Source organism: Eptatretus burgeri, chromosome 9 (genome assembly GCF_056783735.1).
Source record: "Eptatretus burgeri isolate ZD-2024b chromosome 9, Ebu_testis_v1, whole genome shotgun sequence".
Lineage (NCBI taxonomy): Eukaryota > Metazoa > Chordata > Myxini > Myxiniformes > Myxinidae > Eptatretus > Eptatretus burgeri.
Genome location: NC_140969.1, coordinates 79,348,975 through 79,369,985, shown reverse-complemented (window position 1 = coordinate 79,369,985; position 21,011 = coordinate 79,348,975). Strand labels below are relative to the sequence as shown.

General features: G+C 41.9%; 1 long non-coding RNA gene across 1 annotated transcript; it reads right to left on the bottom strand.

The window, feature by feature from the left end:
- Window positions 1-4,364: 4,364 nt before the first annotated feature.
- On the bottom strand, window positions 4,365-20,020 carry LOC147020418 (uncharacterized). The gene is made up of 3 exons (XR_015062087.1): window positions 19,905-20,020; window positions 5,408-5,482; window positions 4,365-4,908 (listed from the first exon to the last, which is right to left on the bottom strand). It is a non-coding gene; the product is annotated as an uncharacterized LOC147020418 (long non-coding RNA).
- Between the last annotated feature and the right edge of the window lie 991 nt (window positions 20,021-21,011).

Sequence of the window (21,011 nt, the reverse complement as noted above, 5' to 3'; positions counted from 1 at the left end):
ACCTCAACAAAATTGATACAAAAGGTTTTTCAATGGATTCTGGTACCATTGAGCAGTAAGGAGGAATAATATACTAAAAATCTAGTAAAATCGACTTCCGGAAAGGGGTAATTTTCAAGATGGCGTCAAGATGGCTGTTGTTAGCTCAAAATGGCTATATCTCAATAACTATTCAACATAGAAAGTTAGTTTTGGTGTCTAACCCAAGGTTTTTGGGCTCAAGCAATCCAATTGAATAAGTGAAATTACCATCGGTTAATTATTTATTGATAAACATATAATTGGCATATTATATATAACTGAGGTATTGTCATGTAATATAAAACAAAAACTAAAATTATTAGGGGATTCAAGCAGACTGCTTGACATCCCAGATGGATACAGGGGATTATTCTGCCCTTAACTATGTCATCTATCTACATATATACTTTCAGTGTTTATACCAAGGCTGAAAACACCCAGGAAATCATCGAAATTACTTAAGTAACCGCAAAGTAACCATGTATTCCAGTAAGCCAGGTTTTCCAGCACATTAAGCATTTGTTGTCTTACACAGTTAGTCAATATTCATTATCATCATCTTCCGACTCCTCTGGAAGAAACTTGTTATGTGGATTGTCACATTCTTCAAGTCGGCACGGTCCACAGAGAGCAGTACATGGTAGCCCATATCTTCCACAAGAGCAGCGGAGTGTCTTGCAGGCAGTGTAGCAGTTACAGTGAATGATCTTTGAGAGACTGTCTGGAGCAGCGTTCATTCTTGCCATAAGTGGGATGAACTGATTATCCTGCAGGTTCCACTACCAGTTCATGAAATCAATACCCTCTTCTTTTCCTATCCAGACCATGATCTGGTAGTACGCTCTACAACAGAGAAGTTTGGTAGCAGATTCCGTTGTGGGCAGACGTTCGGGCGTTAAAACGATGAAGCAGAGACAACCTTCTTGCTGAAGGTGTTATATCGCATTGTCGCAAGGGAATCTGTGCACTTGCCACCAAAGAGGACAGCCATTACTTGGCACCCAAGGTCATCGATCACCTCTGTGCTCTGGTTTTCGACGGTGAATGCGTTGGCACAAGACCAAAGGACAGGATTTCCTTTTACAAGCTTCTGGAAAGCAGTCTTTTTGCGAACACTGAAAATCCAAGAAGTCATGTCAGAACCAGTCACGGCATGGATGAACATCAAATGAGAACACATGTCATGTCTGAGAATTTATTTTGGATGGTTGATGTCATATACTTTAAAACTGCCATCAGCTTTGGACTTGTCTGATCTGAATTAAAGGCCCTTACCATCTCCCTGTGCAAAGTAAAGGAGTAAGACAAGGAGATCGGTATCTTCTCCAATCAGCATAGTGGTGTGTAGAAGAAATGTCTCCATTGCAGCCTTTACTATGTCTACATCAGCATCCCCAGGTGCATTAACCACAGTGCAATCCCTTTCTCTCAGTTCATCACTTATCATCCGGATCAGTCTCTGTTTATTGATATCTCTTGACAGGAACTCCTCCTTCTTACCTGAGAACTTTGTCTCAGCAGTGAAGCTGACAATGGGATGAATATTGTGTCCTCTTCTCTGATGCGTGTTGTCTTTAATGGTCGGCCCTTCCTCATAGCCATCAAAGACAACAGTCATAGCTGAACCATAATGTTGGATGGTGAAATCAGCATATGACTGCACTATTTCACCATAGCTTTCTCCGCGCTGCCATGGTATTCGGTGAAGGAGTGAACGGCCATCAAGGACATGGCACTCTGTTTCTGGTACAGAATCTCGGATTCCATCCCTTGCATGATCACAGATCGCGTGCGCTAATTGTGCCCTATCAGCCTTTCAGAAGACGTTTCTGGCTTCAAAGAGGTCAGGAGGGAAAGGACTGAGCTCGTAACGCATAACCTCCTCCAATGATAGGTCTCCAGTTTGGGAGACTACCATGAAACGTTGAAAAAGAAGTGCAGAATCAATGGTTCAATCAGGAGCGACCTTGATAGCAGATTTTTGTCCAAGAGTTATGGCTTTATCCTTTCTACTGAACGAGAATGTTAATGCAGGCTGTCAAATCATTTTGTGCATGATCTTGCGTCCAACAGACTCGTATTCATTTACGTTCACACATTCCTCAGCCACAACACCAGTGACAACGTTCCTTAATGAAGAGTCTGGCGAGAAAGGTGAACATACGACAAGTTTTGAACTGATCTCCTCCAGGTCAGCAGCGTCCCTTTTCATCTTGCCTCCGTCGAATCCTTGTGCTGTTCAGATGTCGTGTATGATAGGTTTGTGAACTCCTACATTGCGATGTTGTACTCTGATGTTATGGGCCTTGACATGGTCCAAAGGGCTCTCTGATTTTCAGACATTCCGCTTCCACGCATCATACCTCCAGTGTTCTGCAACGACCTCATCAATGTCGTTTCAATGACAAGGTCTGAGCTGAGGCCTGCCCACAACTGGTTGCTGCGACAGATAACATAAAAACCCTTTTCAAATTTCCTGAATACATCTAGGTGGTTGATGTGAAGCTGACCCATCTCTTGGACATAGAAGTATACTGATTTCAAGTAGTTGTAATGCCCAGCTGCGGCGAATACCGGCATGCAGTCAGAAACAGCACATCGGTGCATCAGCCAAGAACCTGTTCAATCTGCCTTTATCAGTGATCTAGCAACTTTTACCATGTTTTGGTAATTCAGCCACAACTGACTTGTCTTGGACCTAGCACCCAGTTCTATCTTCATTTTCTCCAGCTCTTTGTTTATTTCACTGAGGGTCTCTGATGTGAACACAGTTTCCAACATCATCTCACCGTTCAATAGCGCAGTATACATCCCTTCAGCCTCTTCAACCATCGCTGTGAATTCGGGACTATCATCTGCCATCTCTGACACCATCATGCAGTTAAGACATTTGTCTACAACAAGATGGCCACGGAATGCTCTCTGAACTGATTTGCCTGTCATCATATGGGCTACGGCATTTTCACCATAGACTACCCCTAGAATGTCCTTAAGTCCTGTGCCGTCCATCAGTGTACCAATCGTTCCTAGCAAATTCATAAATGTGTGGAAGCCACCTCGCAGCAGGACAATGGATTTAAGGTGGCTGTCTGGTGGTGAATGTAGGATTATCTCTGTCGCCTTCCAATATAGTGGCTGGTCGAATGTAACTACTGGGGCAAGGTGGTGCTTGGATGCAAGACCACAAAGGATGTTGACTGTCCAATGTTGACAGAATGCACGTCTTGTCCTTGGAGTACATGTCTATCATCAGTAGATACCTGACTGAAGACTGGCCTGGGTGTTTGTTTCCCTGATAATTAATGTGCATCATCCCCTGCCAACCTGGTATGGCCTGTTTGAAGTTGAACAAGAACTCCCAAAGCAGATCAACCCTGTTGTCACATTCAGTGAGAATCTGAAGTTCTCCGTATGTTATGTCTTGGCAAAACGATGATCTATTATCGCAACCTTTGACTTCTCTACAATGTTCAGTTTTGTGCCAGGGATACTGTGGCCTGTCTCCTGTCCTGGTGTCAAGGAAGCTATCATGCCCATCAATTGTGAGAATGTTATGATCTACATTGTCCGCTGCGAATACAAAGACCTTGTTCAACACATCAATATCCTTTCCAAGCATGTCTGGTGCAGCACAATTTGCGGCATTCATTTCAAACCTCTGGATTTTGGCATAGGAAGAGCAGAACCCCATCTGACACAAGTGTCCACAAGAAACCTAGACTGATTCAAGTAATGCATTTGCAGTGAAAGGCCAATTTGCAAAGGGGCAAGGACAACTCGTGGTCTGACTGCCTGTATGATTGCATGGCCAATGCTAGCAACTTTCCGCCGTGTGTCTTTACCAACAAACAAGGCATTTAACACAATGCAGAGTGATTCTGGAATGTCATCAAGAGCGGGCTGGAGTTTGAGTGTCTTTGTAGTGGGGTACTGATTGTTAACGGGTGGCACATTTGGCTGGATGTCACTTTTTATGAGCCTTGCAGCTGTCTCAAGTATTTCTCTCTTCTGCGACTCTTCATCATCTACTTGGTTTGTAATGTTGATGTATGATCTGAAGATGTGTGCCGTTTTCTCTATCTCATTGTCACTATGTCATCTAAACATCCTTGTGCAATATATATGCAGTTCTCATACCATTCCTTCAGCTGGCTTTTTAGGTATTGACTATCATAGGGGAGGGAATCGGCCTTAGAAAATAATCTTTCATTTTACACCTAAGGTCAGAGAGAGGGAGAGAGTAAGCTGTTTTTCATCATTCATTGCAAGGTATGCACACATCTTTAAGAAGGCTTGTTCTTGGTCCTCATCCTTTGGCCTTCCAGCTTTCCACCACTTTGGGTCGTGATCAGTCAGAAACTGCAAGGGTACATCACGGCCACACCTGAAATGGCTGCTACAAACTTTATGATACACACAGTTTGCAGCGTGTAGATCACCATGATAGTATTCAATTCTACCTTTGACTTTGAAAGACCACTCATCATACCGGTTATCACAACTTTCAAATTGTCTTTGCAAAGTTATCAGTTTTCACATAACTATGGTCTGCACTTCCTTCATGAACATTAGTGCCACAGAAAAGGCAATCAGTTTTGCTATTGAACAGACCTTCAGAAACCCTCGTACTCCTTTTATTAGTGGTACTGGATTCACTGCTTTGCTTCTTCTATAAATGAAGATCAATTTCTATACTGTTTGTATACTTTTTTGCGACAGTTCAAATGCACTTTACAGCCAGCGGTCACAGCAATGGTGTCACCTCTCCGAACACTAGCTTCATTGATTCCATCAGCACCCTTTTGGCAAATCGTCACAACGTCACCTCCATCTTCCAGTTTGCAAATGGGACAGATCTGGTCACTGCGGGATGCACTCATCTTGTACCTGGAAGAAAAAAAGAAGAAAAAATGAGAAATTAATACACGTACGATTGGTGCCTTTACAAAACCATATAAGATTAAAAAAAAATCATTATATTTGCCTCATAATACGATCCAAATCTCGCAAAATCTGCAACTACAAAATTCCGGTAGGATCAAATTAAGGGATTAAACTAAATTTTAAGTTCCCGGCAACCAAATAATTAACCGATAGTAAACTCGCTTATTCAGTTGGATTCCTTGAGCCCTAAAACCTGTTTGACACCAAAACCACCTTTCTAGGTTGAATAGTTATTTAGATATAGCCATTGTAAGCTCCCGGCAGCCATCTTGGACCCCATCTTGAAAATGACCACTTTCCAGAAGTCGGATTTTATTAGATTTTTTAGTATGCTATTTAGCATGCCCAATGTTACCAGAATCCATTGAAAAACCTTTTGTATCAATTTTTGGGGGGTTAGGTGGTTATTTTTCATGTGTTTACCCGTCTAATATCTACTCACGGAATGGAAGCATTGTTCAGCCCCAGGTTTGGAGACATCGGGGAGAAGCCTCTTGCTCTTTTTTCTTTGCCATCTCTGCAAGGAGCAAACAGAAGCACATTCTTATATGGAGGAAGCTGGAATAGAAAAGCAGTCAGGGTGGTTTATTGTTGCACTAGATATTATTTGTGTTAATGTGTTTTCATGCTTTGAGTGCTAATGAGGGCTGATAGGATGGTGATAGCTCACATCCTCTAAGCTGTCTAACCTGGGTTTGAATCCCGTCCTGGCTATAAACTGTTATCCCGATGTTTCACAGAAAGGGTGATTCATCAATGTGTATGCCTCCCTCGGATAGTCGTTAAACTAGGCGCCCCATCTGTTGGCATAGTTGGTGGACGTTAAAGTTCCCACGGTGTTCTTCATAAAGAGTAGGTGAGCTATCGCTGGCACGCTGTCCAAATTCCGAATTTCTGCCCTGACTTCCTGAGATGGTATGATGAGACCTGACCAGGGTTGCAGCTGAGTAATGCTTCGACAGCACCAACACTCTGTATAAACTATTGCACATGATGGTGATGATGAGTGCAAATGGAGATTTCAACAACAAGTATAACCTTTGTTTAGTAAAACAAAGACCCACCCACATCTCTCACTTGTTAATGGAGTGAATCACCAATTAGCTCTCACCTAATCAACTAAACCTAAGTGGCTAGGATTATATAAATAAATCGACTCCTCCCATGTTATTCAAGACAAAGAAGCTGCATAAAGCCACCATGAAAGTATACCCAAGGTAAGCCCTTTGCTGTTTCAACCACTTCCCAGTTCCCACAGCTGGAAAGACGTTAAAAAATAGTACATGCATGAGACTCCCAATGCTACAAACCCCCTCAGCTGCCGAACCAGTTTCATCATTTTTTAGCAAAGCATAGACAGTGCAGACAGAAATTCATACCAAAAGGCTCCAAGCATGTACCATGTGTAAACATTAAAAACAGTTAACGTAGAAATGAAAAACGAAGACCCACCCACATCTCTCACTTGTGAATGGAGGGAATAACCAATTAGCTCTCACCTAATCAATTAAACCCAAGTGGCTCAGATTATGTACTCTACCAGTCAAAAGTTGGACACACGTACTCATTCAAGAGTTTTTCTTCATTTTTACTATTTTCTACATTGTGGAATAATAGTGAAGACAACAAAACTATGAAATGTCACATATTGAATTATTTAGTAACCAAAAACGTTGTAAACAAATCAAAGTACATTTTATATTTTAGATTCTTCAAAGTCGCCACCCTTTGCCTTGATGACAGCTTTGCCCACTTTTGGCATTCTCTCAACCAGCTTCATGAGGTAGTCACCTGGAATGATTTTCCAACAGTCTTGAAGGAGTTCCCACATATGCTGAACACTTGTTGGCTGCCTTTCCTTCACTCTGCGGTCTAACTCACCCCAAACCATCTCAATTGGGTTTAGCTCGGGTGATTGTGGAGGCCAGGTCATCTGATGCAGCACTCCATCAGTCTCCTTCTTGGTCAAATAGCTCTTACACAGCCTGTAGGTGTGTTTTCGGTCCTTGGCCTGTTGATAAACAAATGATGGTCCCACTAAGCGCAAAGCAGATGGGATGCTGTATCACTGCGGAATGCTGTGGTAGCCATACTGGTTAAATGTGCCTTGAATTCCAAATAAATCACCAACTGTGTCCCCAGCAAAGCACCCCCACACTATCTATCACACCTACTTCTCCATGCTTCACGGTGAGAACCACACATGCAGAGATCATCCGTTCACCTTCTCTGCGTCTCACAAAGACACGGCGGTTGGAACCAAAAATCTCAAATTTGGACTCATCAGACCAAAGGACAGATTTCCACTGGTCTAATGTCCATTGCTCGTGTTTCTTGGCCCAAGCAAGTCTCTTCTTTTTCTTGGTGTCTTTCAGTCGTGGTTTCTTTGCAGCAATTCGACCATGAAGGCCTGATTCATGCAGTCTCCTCTGAACAGTTGACGTTGAGATGTGTCTGATACTTGAACTCTGTGAAGCATTGACTTGGGCTGCAATCTAAGGTGCGGTTAATTGGCGATTTCTGAAGCTGGTAACTCAAATAAACTTATCCTCTGCAGTAGAGGTAACTCTGGGTCTTCCTTTCCGGTGGTGGTCCTCCTGAGAGCTAGTTTCATGACAGTGCTTGATGGTGTTTGCGACTGCACTTGAAGAAACTTTAAAAATTCTTGAAATTTTCTGAATTGACTGACCTTCATGTCTTAAAGTAATGATGGACTGTTGTTTCTCTTTTATTAGTTGAGTTGTTCTTGCCATAATATTGACTACTGTAGTGGAGAGAAAATCATGATTTTTTTTTCCCAAAATAGGGCTATTTACTGCATACCAACCCTACCTTGTCATAACACAACTGATTGGCTCAAACACATGAAGAAGGAAAGAAATTCCACAAATTAACTTTTAACAAGGTACACCTGTTAATGGAAAAGCATTCCAGGTGACCACCTCATGAGGCTGGTTAAGAGAATGCCAAGAGTATGCAAAGCTGTCATCAAGGCAAAGGGTGGCGACTTTGAAGAATCGAAAATATAAAATATATTTTGATTTGTTTGACTTGGTGACTACATCATTCCATATGTGTTATTTCATAGTTTTGATGTCTTCACTATTGTTCTACAATGTAGAAAATAGTAAAAAATAAAAAATAAAAAGCCCTTGAATGAGTAGGTGTGTCCAAACTTTTGACTGGAACTGTATATATATATATATATATATATATATATATATATATATATATATATATATATATATATATATATATATATATATATATATATATATATATATATATATATAAATATGTATGTATGTGTGTGTGTGTGTATATATATATATTAAGCCTGGTGTTGGCGCAGTGGTTCGGGCAGCGGCTTGGGATCCAAGAGGTCCTGAGTTCAAGCCCCGTTGGGTCACTGAATTAATACACCAGGGGGTTGACTCAGCCTGTCATCCTTCCAAGGTCGGCGAAATGAGTACCAGTATACTGGGCCGGTGTATACCCCGGTTAAAATAGGTGTACCATATCCCTGTGTCGTAAGAGGCGACCAGGGTTGCGTCAGGAAGGGCATCCGGCGTAAAACATGTGCCAAATCACTATGCGGATCATACTGATGATCCGCTGTGGCGACCCTGAACGGGAGCAGCCGAAAGAAGAAGAAGAGGAGAGAAGATATATATATATATATATATATATATATATATATATATATATATATATATATATATATGCAGTTCCAGTCAAAAGTTTGGACACACCTACTCATTCAAGGGCTTTTTATTTTTTATTTTTTACTATTTTCTACATTGTAGAACAATAGTGAAGACATCAAAACTATGAAATAACACATATGGAATGATGTAGTCACCAAGTCAAACAAATCAAAATATATTTTATATTTTCGATTCTTCAAAGTCGCCACCCTTTGCCTTGATGACAGCTTTGCATACTCTTGGCATTCTCTTAACCAGCCTCATGAGGTGGTCACCTGGAATGCTTTTCCATTAACAGGTGTGCCTTGTTAAAAGTTAATTTGTGGAATTTCTTTCCTTCTTCATGTGTTTGAGCCAATCAGTTGTGTTATGACAAGGTAGGGTTGGTATGCAGTAAATAGCCCTATTTTGGGAAAAAAAAATCATGATTTTCTCTCCACTACAGTAGTCAATATTATGGCAAGAACAACTCAACTAATAAAAGAGAAACAACAGTCCATCATTACTTTAAGACATGAAGTCTTCTTCTTTCGGCTGCTCCCGTTCAGGGTCGCCACAGCAGATCATCAGTATGATCCGCATAGTGATTTGGCACATGTTTTACGCCGGATGCCCTTCCTGACGCAACCCTGGTCGCCTCTTACGACACAGGGATATGGTACACCTATTTTAACCGGGGTATACACCGGCCCAGTATACTGGTACTCATTTCGCCAACCTTGGAAGGATGACAGGCTGAGTCAACCCCCTGGTGTATTAATTCAGTGACCCAACGGGGCTTGAACTCAGGACCTCTTGGATCCCAAGCCGCTGCCCGAACCACTGCGCCAACACCAGGCTTAATATATATATATATATATATATATATATATATATATATATATATATATATATATATATATATATATATATATATATATATATATATATATATATATATATATATATACATATATATACATATATATACATATATATACATATATACATATATATACATATATATACATATATATACATATATATACATATATATACATATATACACATATATACATATATATACATATATACATATATATACATATATATACATATATATATATATATATATATATATATATATATATATATATATATATATATATATATATATATATATATATATATATATATATATATATATATATATATATTGAAAGCTCTTTCTAACCATTGACTCACTGACTCACTTGCTCACTGACTGATATTAAAGATCGGTACTTTCCGGGTGATGTGGAAAGCTGAAATTTTGTGTGCCGAAGGATATTAAAGCTGATACACCAGGAAAAAAACAAATCACAGAACCGTAGGAAAGCACCGATAAATGAAAATATCAATAAATAAAAATAAATAAATGAAAAATAAAATGCAGGTGAGCGACCCGAGACAATGGGGAAGCACGGTTCGTTATTGCTTACAATGTGTAAGCACAACACACTGGTAAATAATAAGCTTCACATTGAAACCTTTGAATATCAAATGTGTTTTTAACCAAATATATGGTCACAGATAATGTTTTATTCCCCATTGATGTGTATAAGGCATAATTTGGTGAGTGAAAATTCAGAATAGAACATATGACAGATTTTGTTTAACCATTTCATCAAAACACCCATTTTTGCTCAAGAATGTTGAAGTTTTTCCTCCAAGAAGATTACGCGCAAATTTTGGAAGAGATTTTCACTAATTGTGTGCATTTTTGTAAGTGGCAGATGGATGTTCTCTGTCAACCATGCTAATGAGATGTACTTGTGATCTGTAACCATTATGGTCAGCTAAGTAGAATATTTGCTCGAGATCTGGATGCATGGAGTTAGTGATGTTAAATATGGGAAGAGTGCCCTGAAAAATGGCAACTTCTTCCAAAATGTACTTTGGGTTCTTTATTGTGCACAATCAAATGCCAGCTGAGGAGACTATTAAAGTTACCAGAACCAGTGGAGTAATGGTTTGAGCATCAGCTCTATGTCTGGTAGGCCAGTGGTTTGAACCCTGGCCAAGTCACACCAAAGATTACAAAAATGGTACATTCTGCTTCCTTGCTTGACCATTCAGCATTTAAATAGGATACAGTATGAACAAACAACCATTGGTTGGCAACCATAGTACAGACTTTGATGTGCCTAATCGCCTCCTCCTGCCTGTTCCTTGTATGGGAACATACCGGTTTCTTATTATAAAGTTGAATACAGTACTCGTGTGAATGTGCCCTCCCAAGACCGTTGTAACGTTTTTCTACAAAAAAGAAAAATCGAACACTATACCCTGCACATTGAACAATAGGGTGGCGGTTTATTTTTGGGTCAGGAATCAAAATCAGATATTGCTTCAGCTCACAAGCCAATACTCATTCCCATCAGAGCAAGCAGACCATTGCATTTTGTGAACTTTGTTATTTTTACGAAACAAAAGTTTGATTCAATATTTACCCGAGTCATTGTTTGTATATCCAGAACATTTTATCTATTAAACTATTGATACATAAAGTTTGTGGTTCACAGAATTACCAGCTTCCTTCCAGATCTAAAGGTAGTTGCATTGAGGGAAGACTATTCCTGCTAGTTTAAAATGTTTCATTGTTAAGTTGGCCTTCACGGAAGGTTTCCAATCCAATGCTGACATGCAATGTCATCATTTCCCTTTATTTTTATTTTTTAGTTTTTTTTGTAAATATTGATGGTATCTTTCAGAAAAGAATCACCTTCAGTATTTGGAGCAATATTTCATGCTTGCAGTAAATCAGCCACCTTCAACCTGTCAATAATGCACAATAAAGGTTTTCAGCTTCAAATGCGCAGATCGATTCTGTGCCCTCACTTTCCCTCCATTGCCCTTGCACGTGTCCTCTGTAAATGCCTGGTCACTGATCGACTGTCTGGGAAACAAAGGCTTCTATGAAAAGTTTTCTTGGAGAAGCATTTACAAGGTTTTGGGGAAATGTATTCTTAATTAATCATCAGCACATTGCAAATCTTGGGCATACTGAACCTTTGCTTTGCTGAATGTGGATTTGAGTAAAGTTTCCAAGCACTGTGCATTTCTTTATTTGAATCAAAAGCCTGGTGTTGGCTTAATGGTTAGGCAGGGTGGTGGGTTTGGAGATCCTTGGGTCCTGAGCTCAAATTCCACTCATACGTTGAATTAATACCAGGTGGGGTTGACTCAGCCTGTTATGAATTAATACCAGGTGGGGTTGACTCAGCCTGTCATCCTTCTGAGGTCGGTAAAATCAATACCAGCTTACTGGGATGATTGAGCCATTCGAGTATCCTGCGTTAGAGTGGCGACCCATCCAGGATTCTGCTCAATAGCCTAGGAGACTGCTTCGGCAACACTGATGCTCTGTACAGAGTATGGTCCCAATGGATGGTGAGGGTGGCTGGCTTGGGATCTTAGGGTCCTCAATTCGAGTCCCGTTGGCTGGTGATTTTGATGAAGATCTGGATCCAAGGATTGTTTTTCCTTTTTAAGTGATTATTCACAATTGAAAGATGGGGTCAAAAACCATATCTAGAATGATATTTCAATAAGTTGTGGATGAGTTTTGGCAAAACTAGGTTGATGAGTTGGGTAAGTGACAAAAAAAGCTGATTGGATTTGGATTCAGGTCCAGATCCAGATCTGGCCTATCAGCGGGATACAAAACATAAACTATTCAGCCTGGTTGAGGTATGTGCTCTACCAAGTGCCGTTCTAATTTGCTAATGAAGTGGAATCACTCCCCTTTTCTAGGTTTTTGTAATTGTTTTTCCCCTCTTTCCCTCACCTCTTTTCCTTCGGTAGTTTTTAGTTCATTTGTTCCTTTTCTGTTTCATCCCCACTTTCCCCGTCATCCTCTTGCTGGATTTCATTCAGCTTGAGTGAAGCTTGTTCACCCCCATGTGTCCTTCTCCCCGTTCCCCAGATCTCACTCGCACTCTCATTTCTACGTTGCTGTTGGTGTTTCACCCTTTCTATATTTATCTCTTCCATTCTGCTGTAGCTCTTCCACAAGCCTTGGTCAGACAAAAAGAAATTGCTGGCACCTTAATCTCTGTTGTAATACAGCGTTTCTGAATGTAACAATCTTTCAAAGGATCATGAAGCCAACTGTGTCATCTGCTTACATCCCTGTTTCTTAGCTTCTGATCGTTCATAACCGACTTTGAGAATATTTGCATCTGTTGTAATGCTGACGTTGAGCCATGAACTTAATCTGACACTTTTTCATAGTCCCATTGAGAGCTAATACAGCTAATACAGGTAAAAAGGCAGAATTCTTTTTTAAATTATGCAAAATTTTGCAGAATTTTTTTGGTACCATCATTAATTGAAGTTATGAGCACTCGCGATTGCATAACTATGAGTCTGTGCATTCGAAATATCCAGACGCTTGACATACACACACTGATCAGGGAAAGGGAGTCTGGTTCAAAATGAACAAATGAATAAATAAAAGACTGCAGGAATGAAACAGAATGCACTTGGCCTGGATATAAAAGGGATCTCACAAAATATCATGATGACATTCTTTGCCATTGTGAACCATCTGTTCATGAAGACGTTACAAAAAGTAGGTATCGACAAGTCTTAACAATGCATTCTGAGACGTGCGATGGTACCGAGACTAGCAATTTGGCTTGCATCAGGAAGATGCATTTTGCAATAGATGTCTTTCAAATTTATGGACCTGGCAGATGATTCCATTATTATTTTGGAATGCAATATCCCTATCTAAATTCTTATGATCCGTTCTTCTTGGCAAATTTGGTGCTGCTAAAAGCATTCTTCTAGCGATGAAATTGCTGGCTGCTTTTTCATAATCGCCTTCTTTCGGCTATTGCTATTTGGCCAGTGTACTACACACAATGGCCTATCTTTTCCCCATATTCAGATTGTTATGCAAAATTGCAGACTGAATTCTCTCGATTATTGAGACGTTTTATGTCATCTGACAGATAGGGAACCACAATGAAGGTGGAGAGAAATGCACAACTGACATGGCAACAGAAAAGCTATGGAGTCTGAAAGATATATACCAAATGTAATACTTCTTAAATTGTGCACCATCATACTTTTCTTAACTTTTTTAAGACAGAGAGGAATGAGAGATCAGTCATTATGATGGACTCAAAGTGTACACACAATGAAAATACACTTTCCTTTTGATAAAAATGGTGCTTGATGATTTGCACATTACACAAGCCTGTCTTGGAAAAAGGGCAAAAAGGCTGGCTGATGGAGAATGTTGAATCAGAAAACTCAAAATCGTGCTGATTTTCAGGAAATAAGCAGACACCTTGGAGTCCATTGTCAAAGATTATGGACCTCATTATATGATCCTTATTCCGAGAATAAAATACTTTTGTCAATTGTATTGGGCTCTTTCAGGTTATTTCATTTTTTTTGTGAATTATGGTTCTGGAGATGAAAACCAATCTCACACTGACAGACAATAACCATCCAGCCCAGGAGAAAGATGGGCTTAGGAAAGTCGGGATCCATATTATCCCTTCAGTCCCAATAACTAGATTAAATATAAATATATTAAGAAACAGACAGTAATGGCAAATAGGCTGTCTAGCTGATGTAAGCAATACAAAGCCAAGCATAATCACATGCCAGTAAATAATGGTTTTGATCAACTTAATGTTGAGAAAGATGTACTAACCACGTTGGGACATAAAGTGAAGTTACTTATATTTCAGGCTTTAGCCGTTCAGTGGATCAAGAGTCCACTTGATAAAAAGATTTCACATTTGTCAACTTTCAGTCGATAAAAAATATCGTTTGAATCCCAGGTTCAAATTGTCTGTTGACATAGAACGATACTCGTCTTGACAAAGCCAATCATTCCTCTCTGCTGGTAAATATAAAAATACAAATGCATTAACATGAAGCTTACTTCAAGTAAAGTATAGTGGTTTGTTTGTTCATCTCATTGTTTGCTGGCACTTTATTATCAGTATGTTGCGCTTCCACCTTGGGTACACTTGATTATTCATAATCTTGATTATGTGCATGAAAAATAGGGGCAATACTCCTCTTGGGAACTCACCTGGTAGGAAATGGATACTAAGGAGGAAGTCAACGTGGGATGGAATAAGCAAATACCTATTTTGGGGGAGCACCCCCCCCATAAATCCCTTTCAATCCTGATTTTTTAAATAGCATGACCAATCTTTGGTACATCACAGATGATGAAGGTCAAGGTTCATTGAAATTGTGTGTGTAGTATCGGAGAAGAAAACAAATATATTGTTACGAATTTGCCGCCCGCACAGCATGCGAACAGCGTCTTTAACCAATGGCGGCCGTCTCGCCCACCGGACGGACATTTCAGTCGCGACTTTTCGGAACAACGCCGAAACCCAGTCACGGGTGTGCTCCAAGCACACACCACGGCCTAGTCAATATTCTACCCGCGCGAGACAGGGTCAATCGCCGAATTAATCGATATACCTAAGTATTCGCGTGGGCAGCCTACCGAGAGACCATACCTCAGCGAGGCCTGCTCGGACACGAACCGCTTAAGCAGTTCGTTCCGTTCTGGGATAACCGAGCGGTGTATTATCGCGAGACCTCGCTGGACCCAATTCATTTATCGGCTATTAAAAAGGCCGCTATTATTCTGAGAGCAATACGGCGGTTCGATGGGGAAAGAGGACACAACGAACGGGTTAACATTCACACAAAGACATTTATTTATAATGCACACGTAAACAAACAATCATGCAATGGATGCCAAACACGCATGCAGTTATTCAATGGGTGCGGGTCGGGACAAGACACGAACAAGGCAAAGCAATACAACCGTCTATTATTATTATTATTATTATTATTATTATTATTATTATTATTATTTACAAGCACTTACACAGTTCTACTTGCGGGAAATGGCGCCACAACATTCCCACAAAGAAACAGGGAAAAGACCACCCTCATAGACAAGGGGGTCAGAATGGACCCGTAGGCCTTATTACGTGGGACTTGGCAGATCAAAGGAGTCCCATGAGACCATTGCAGGTTACCTCCACCCTCGTGGTGCCTCAATGGGCGACCCGCGATGCTCTTTCCCTACGGCAGCTAGCGTAGCCGCGGTTGTGCCCAGGCCTTGCCAGGCGACCGGGTGAGTCGGGCCTCAGCCGGTGACACTCTGAGAGGAACGAATGGGTTTGGATGCTCTTTCAAAGTTGATACTCTTTGTAAGAACCCGTCCGTTCCTCAGCGACGCTTGGACTGTCCCGAAGCCCGATCACCTCAGACCGTTTGGCACTGGCTGGCGAGCTCTCTCCGGCTCTCCCCACACGAACGTGCAGGTCTGCCCGGCACTGCAGGCTCAGCCACGCTCTCTGCCTCGCGCATCCTCCGCTCCCCTGGACTTCGCCGCGCCTGTGTTCTTCCGGCTCCAGACTTCTCCAACTGCCTCCAAACTCGACCGACGACTCTTCTTCGAGCTGGTGCTCCGCGCGCTGTTTTATAGGGTTGGTGAGACGGGATCTGACCTCCGCTCTCTGACCTCCTCATGCCCCGCCCCTTTTCTCCTGTTATCCGATTTCCGAGGCGAAGCTTTTACAGAGCAGACGTGAGTGAAATCACCGTCGCTTGCGCTAACAACGAAACCCCCCACGTCGGTTTTCAGTGACGCTGTTCGCTGGGGACTCGCCACAGCTAGTGCAAAGATGGCGTTGCTTCGGGGATGAAGGTGAGGCGATGTAATTTGGGTGGGGGAGATGCGGTTAAGGAGATGGTGGAGAGATGTCGTCGTTATGAAGGCGGTGTGGAGAGGGTGGTTGGTGGTTGACGTGGTAGTTGGTGGGTGGCTTTGAGAAGGTGGTTGGTGGGTTGCATGGAGAAGGTGGTTGGTGGGTGGCATTGTGGTTGGTTCAAAATAACGATAGTAAAGAAAAACGGCTAACTCAAAGATCACAGCCCTGTCCACATGGATAATTCCCATTAAACAACGGTGGGGAAATCTAACTGAACACGGACTTATCGGCATAACTGAACTAAGGACCTATATGGTGTTCTGCGAATTTCCACAGCCGTAACAATATATTTTGGGAGGAAATGTCCCCATAAATCTCCTTAGACCCCAATTTTTTTAATGGTGTTGTGGGGGAAAATTTTATATTAATGTATTTTAAATTGTGACAAATGGAGTTTCAGAAATGTAACTTCTATGCTGCAAATTGAATTGGCTGTCATTTCTGGCCAAAAGACTTTTGCCCTAAATGATAAGAAATGTGTTGTTCTGGAGCAGAGTGACCGAGCTGATAAATGAACCTTTGCTTAGAAAATGTACGAAGTGGCTTTTTGTCTAAAGGACACGTCTACAGTCTGGGTGAATATCCCCCAACCTCTCTCTCATGGAAGTATAAAATGTTTTGAAAGGCACATTTTCTTAGTACAAGCACGTGAGGAAGTATAGTTTCTCAGTGGCTTGTACTCCTTGGAACTGACCAAGTACCAAGTTCAAATAAAACTCTCTGATGTAATGTAGAAGTGAATTGAATCGGGTTGGTCTAACTGTTAACTAAAGTAAGAATAAATGAAATAGAACCAAATAATATTGCAATCAAATGGGGATTCTTAAGTTCATTGTACAAGGGTGAAAAGTGTATGGTGTATAATTAGGAAATAAATTGTTTCACAAGGAAGGACTTGTGTGGACATCAGTTTTATCAGTGTCGATAGGGTTTTTGTAGGATTTTATAATCAAATCGGACAAACGTTAAACTCTGTCTGAAGTCAAATAGGATTCCACAATCGACCAGTTAGAATCCTTCAGGAGGACAACGATCACAACAAGGTGGGTTAAAAAAATCCACATCAGTGTGAACAAACTTTGGTAAATCGCAGGTGATGAAATTTGTGGTCAAGCTTCATCGAAATTGTGTAGCTTCGGAGAAGAAAGCAAATACAAATTTTGGGGGGCAACCCCCTATACCACTTAGTCCGTGATTTTTTTTTATGTCGTCAACAAAATTTAGCGCATCATGGATGATGAAGGTTGTGGTCAAGTTTCATTGAGATTGTATGTGTCATTTCTGAGAAAAAAGCAAATATCTCTTTCGGGGGGCGGGGGGGGACTCACCCCGCCCCAGAAACTCCCTCCGTAGATCGCTTCAGACCCCAATCTTTATAACGCAATGAAAAAACTTTGATACATATATGGTGATGAAGGTTATGGTAAAGTTTCATCAAAACCATATGTGTAGTTCCAGAGAAGACATTGCAAATATTTATGGGCGGACAGATGGACAGATGGACGGACGATGCACCATCCCATAAGCTCCTGGAACCATGTTGCAGTTGAGGTAAAAAAAAACAAAAACATATTGTTACGGAAACAGGATTCGGGGTTAACAACAAGGGGGACTTGTCAGACTCTTCCCAACCCTCCGGTCCTGCAGGCCGCCGCTTTGTGGATAAGTCTGCAGCCTGTCGGGTTGTCACGCCACTATAGATGCTGATTGATACCATTCAACCTGGCAGGGACCTCACTCATTTACAAATGCGTGACCTTTCCGGTTGTTTAGCAATGCCAATTGAGGTATGTACACTCAGTGCGCACATGTCTATTAATTACGTATGGCTAAGTGGAACTGTGAGTATGCAATGGCGAATTGCGGAGCCAATCAATGGGGCAGAACTTCCCATCTATCTAGTCTTACAAGCCAAATAGAGCCAATAAAGAGAATGAGATGAAATGGGCAGGATGAAAACAAACTATTTACCCAAATAAGCAAACATATATTTACAAGCACAATAATCAGTCATGAAAAGCATATATTCACAGGCACAACAAACAATCAAGAAAAAGCACGAAAGAACAGATTCTAAACCCTAGTGCTTATTCCCCTTCCACAAGCATATAATACCTTAATCAGCTACACACAGGACATGGCGGCAGCAGAATCATACAGAGGAAACGTAGATAGGAAGAAAAGACGACAGAGGTAGAGCAAGGTGTTGGTTTGGCCTTTGACTCACCATGGCACACGTCGATAGATGTGTGCCAATCCCGAAACAGCAAACAAATGAGGAATAAGGAGGGGTAAGGAAAGCAGAAGGGTGCAGGTGCAAGTGAGACAATGTAGGCGATGTATGCTCAGAGCAAAATGTGAAGTGCAGATGTAAAGCCTTGCACAGAAGGGTCAAGAGGCAAGTCACCGACAGCTCTTTATAATTGAAATGCTCTTCTTGAATGTAGTTGGAAGAATTAGAAATTATTGGAGGGATAGTAAGCAAAAGAAGTGGGACCTCAGCATGGAGATATCTCCCTACGCTTGGGCCCTCCCAGCTCGTTTGCCCTCAGGCCTCTGCCTGGTGCTCGACCAGCCGTCGTGCTGTTCTCCCAGTGCCATCTGGCGCAACTAGTCCAGGCTTCAGTATATCCTCCAACGGTGGTCTCTCCTTCCTCTGCACGAACAGGTAGGCAGCTTGTCTCTTGGTCTCCAGCATGTTTCAACAACCATGATCCATCTGGCATTCCACCTTTTAAGCAGCTTGAGCGGGGACGAGACTTGGGAGATCAGAGTCCATGGGAAGTGGAGTTCCCGGGATCAAGGTTCGTGGCTTGCCCTTTGATATGCGACAGCACGTTTTCATTGGTGTGCTTACCAGTCAACGCCTCGTTTTGCTGTCAATCATCCTCGAGTTAGGGTCCTCCCTTTGGTCGAGTCTGCTTCTTTCTCAACAGGTTTTCCTGTCCAGCAGCCTTTCTTGCCCAGCGTGTTTGAAAAGGCAGTGACATTGTTCGCTCCTTCGTTATCTGAGTTGTGGTTGTCTGTGTTGCTGTGTTTCAGAACGTGTTAGTGTGCGATGCTGCCCAAGCGGGTTAATAAATTAATTAAAGGGAATTTACGAAGAGCGGGTTGTACCCGATAGACACTTGAAGAATGTAAATGGTCATTTGGGAAGGAGAGAGAACCGAATTGCACTGTGTGGTGCATGGAATGGCAACCACAGCATATGAGCCATGAGGGAAAGAGGATTTAAAGGAGGAATTAAATAACAGGAATATAGGAGATGAGGAAGAAGACCTACTGTAGCCCAAACAATGCATATACCCCATTTCCCTGAGACAATGGGTGGGGGACTGTCTGAGCACAAATACAGTACAAACAATATAACTGACTATGGATTGTGATGTGTCATGGGTGTTCGTTTGCCCGGGGGCCGGTTTCATAACCGTCACAGTATCACCTGTCATGCAGCTCGATCTCTTCTCTGCAGCAGAGCTTTCTACAGCCTTCTTGAATTGCTCCCTGCTGAACTCAAAGCACTGCTGACACCTCCGCTATTTTGCCGCTGAAGCAATTTCATTGGTTAATTCAAGTGACGTCACTTCCAGTTCCAGAAGCTTTTGTATAAATGCCATTTCACAAGCTTATGCTAATGCAAACTCCAATATAAACCTTCTTTAACGAACCCTCTCGTCTCTCCATCCAGATTTGCAGATTACTTTCACCTTCAACACCAAGAGTAATTGTTGCACTTTCCCTTCTATTCGTTTTTTCAATTTTTTTTTTTTTTTTTGTATACCTTGGTCGAGGCTCGTATGAGAGCTAACACACAACTCACAGCAAGGAGGCATGAGACAAGAGGGGCGGGAGTGGAAGGGACAAAACATTGGGGAACAGACACAGGTGAACTGTGGAAGGGAGAGGGATGGGGATGGGACGGGGAACATGGCGAGGAGAAGATGGACATTTCAGGGACTTTCAGGAAGGAAAGCAGGAGAATTGAAGGAAGTGGGCTTGGGTGGATTATCGGGGGTAGAAAAGATCGAGGATTTGGATGGGGGAAGATAAGAGGTGGTGGTGAACAGCTGTTTTGAAAGCCTGGAGGGAAGAATGGGAAAGAATAGAGTGAGGAAGTTTATTCCAAAGGCGGGAAAAAGAGGAATGAAAGAGTGAAGATGAGCAGTGATTCGTGATTTTGGTAGTTTTACCAGAAGGGGGTTGTTGGCGGACCTTGAGCGCCCTGTGGAAATGTGGTTGGGACAAATCGCAGAGAGAGCAGGGGGGCAAGGCTGGAGAGGAGTCGGTAGAAGACAGAAAGACCACCGACCAACCTGCGGTGATTGAGTGAGAGGCCCAAAGACTCAGCTTCATTGCGGGAGATGCCGATGATCTTAAATGCCCTGGTTTCGACAGCGTGAAGTCGAGAAAGGTGGGAGGCAGGAGCACCAGCCCAGAGGGGAGAGCAGTACTCCATCAGGCTACGGACAAAAGCTTTGTAAGTGGTCATGAGCTCAAGAGGGCCGAGGAAGGACTTAGCACGACGGAGGATTCCCAGTCGGCGACTGGC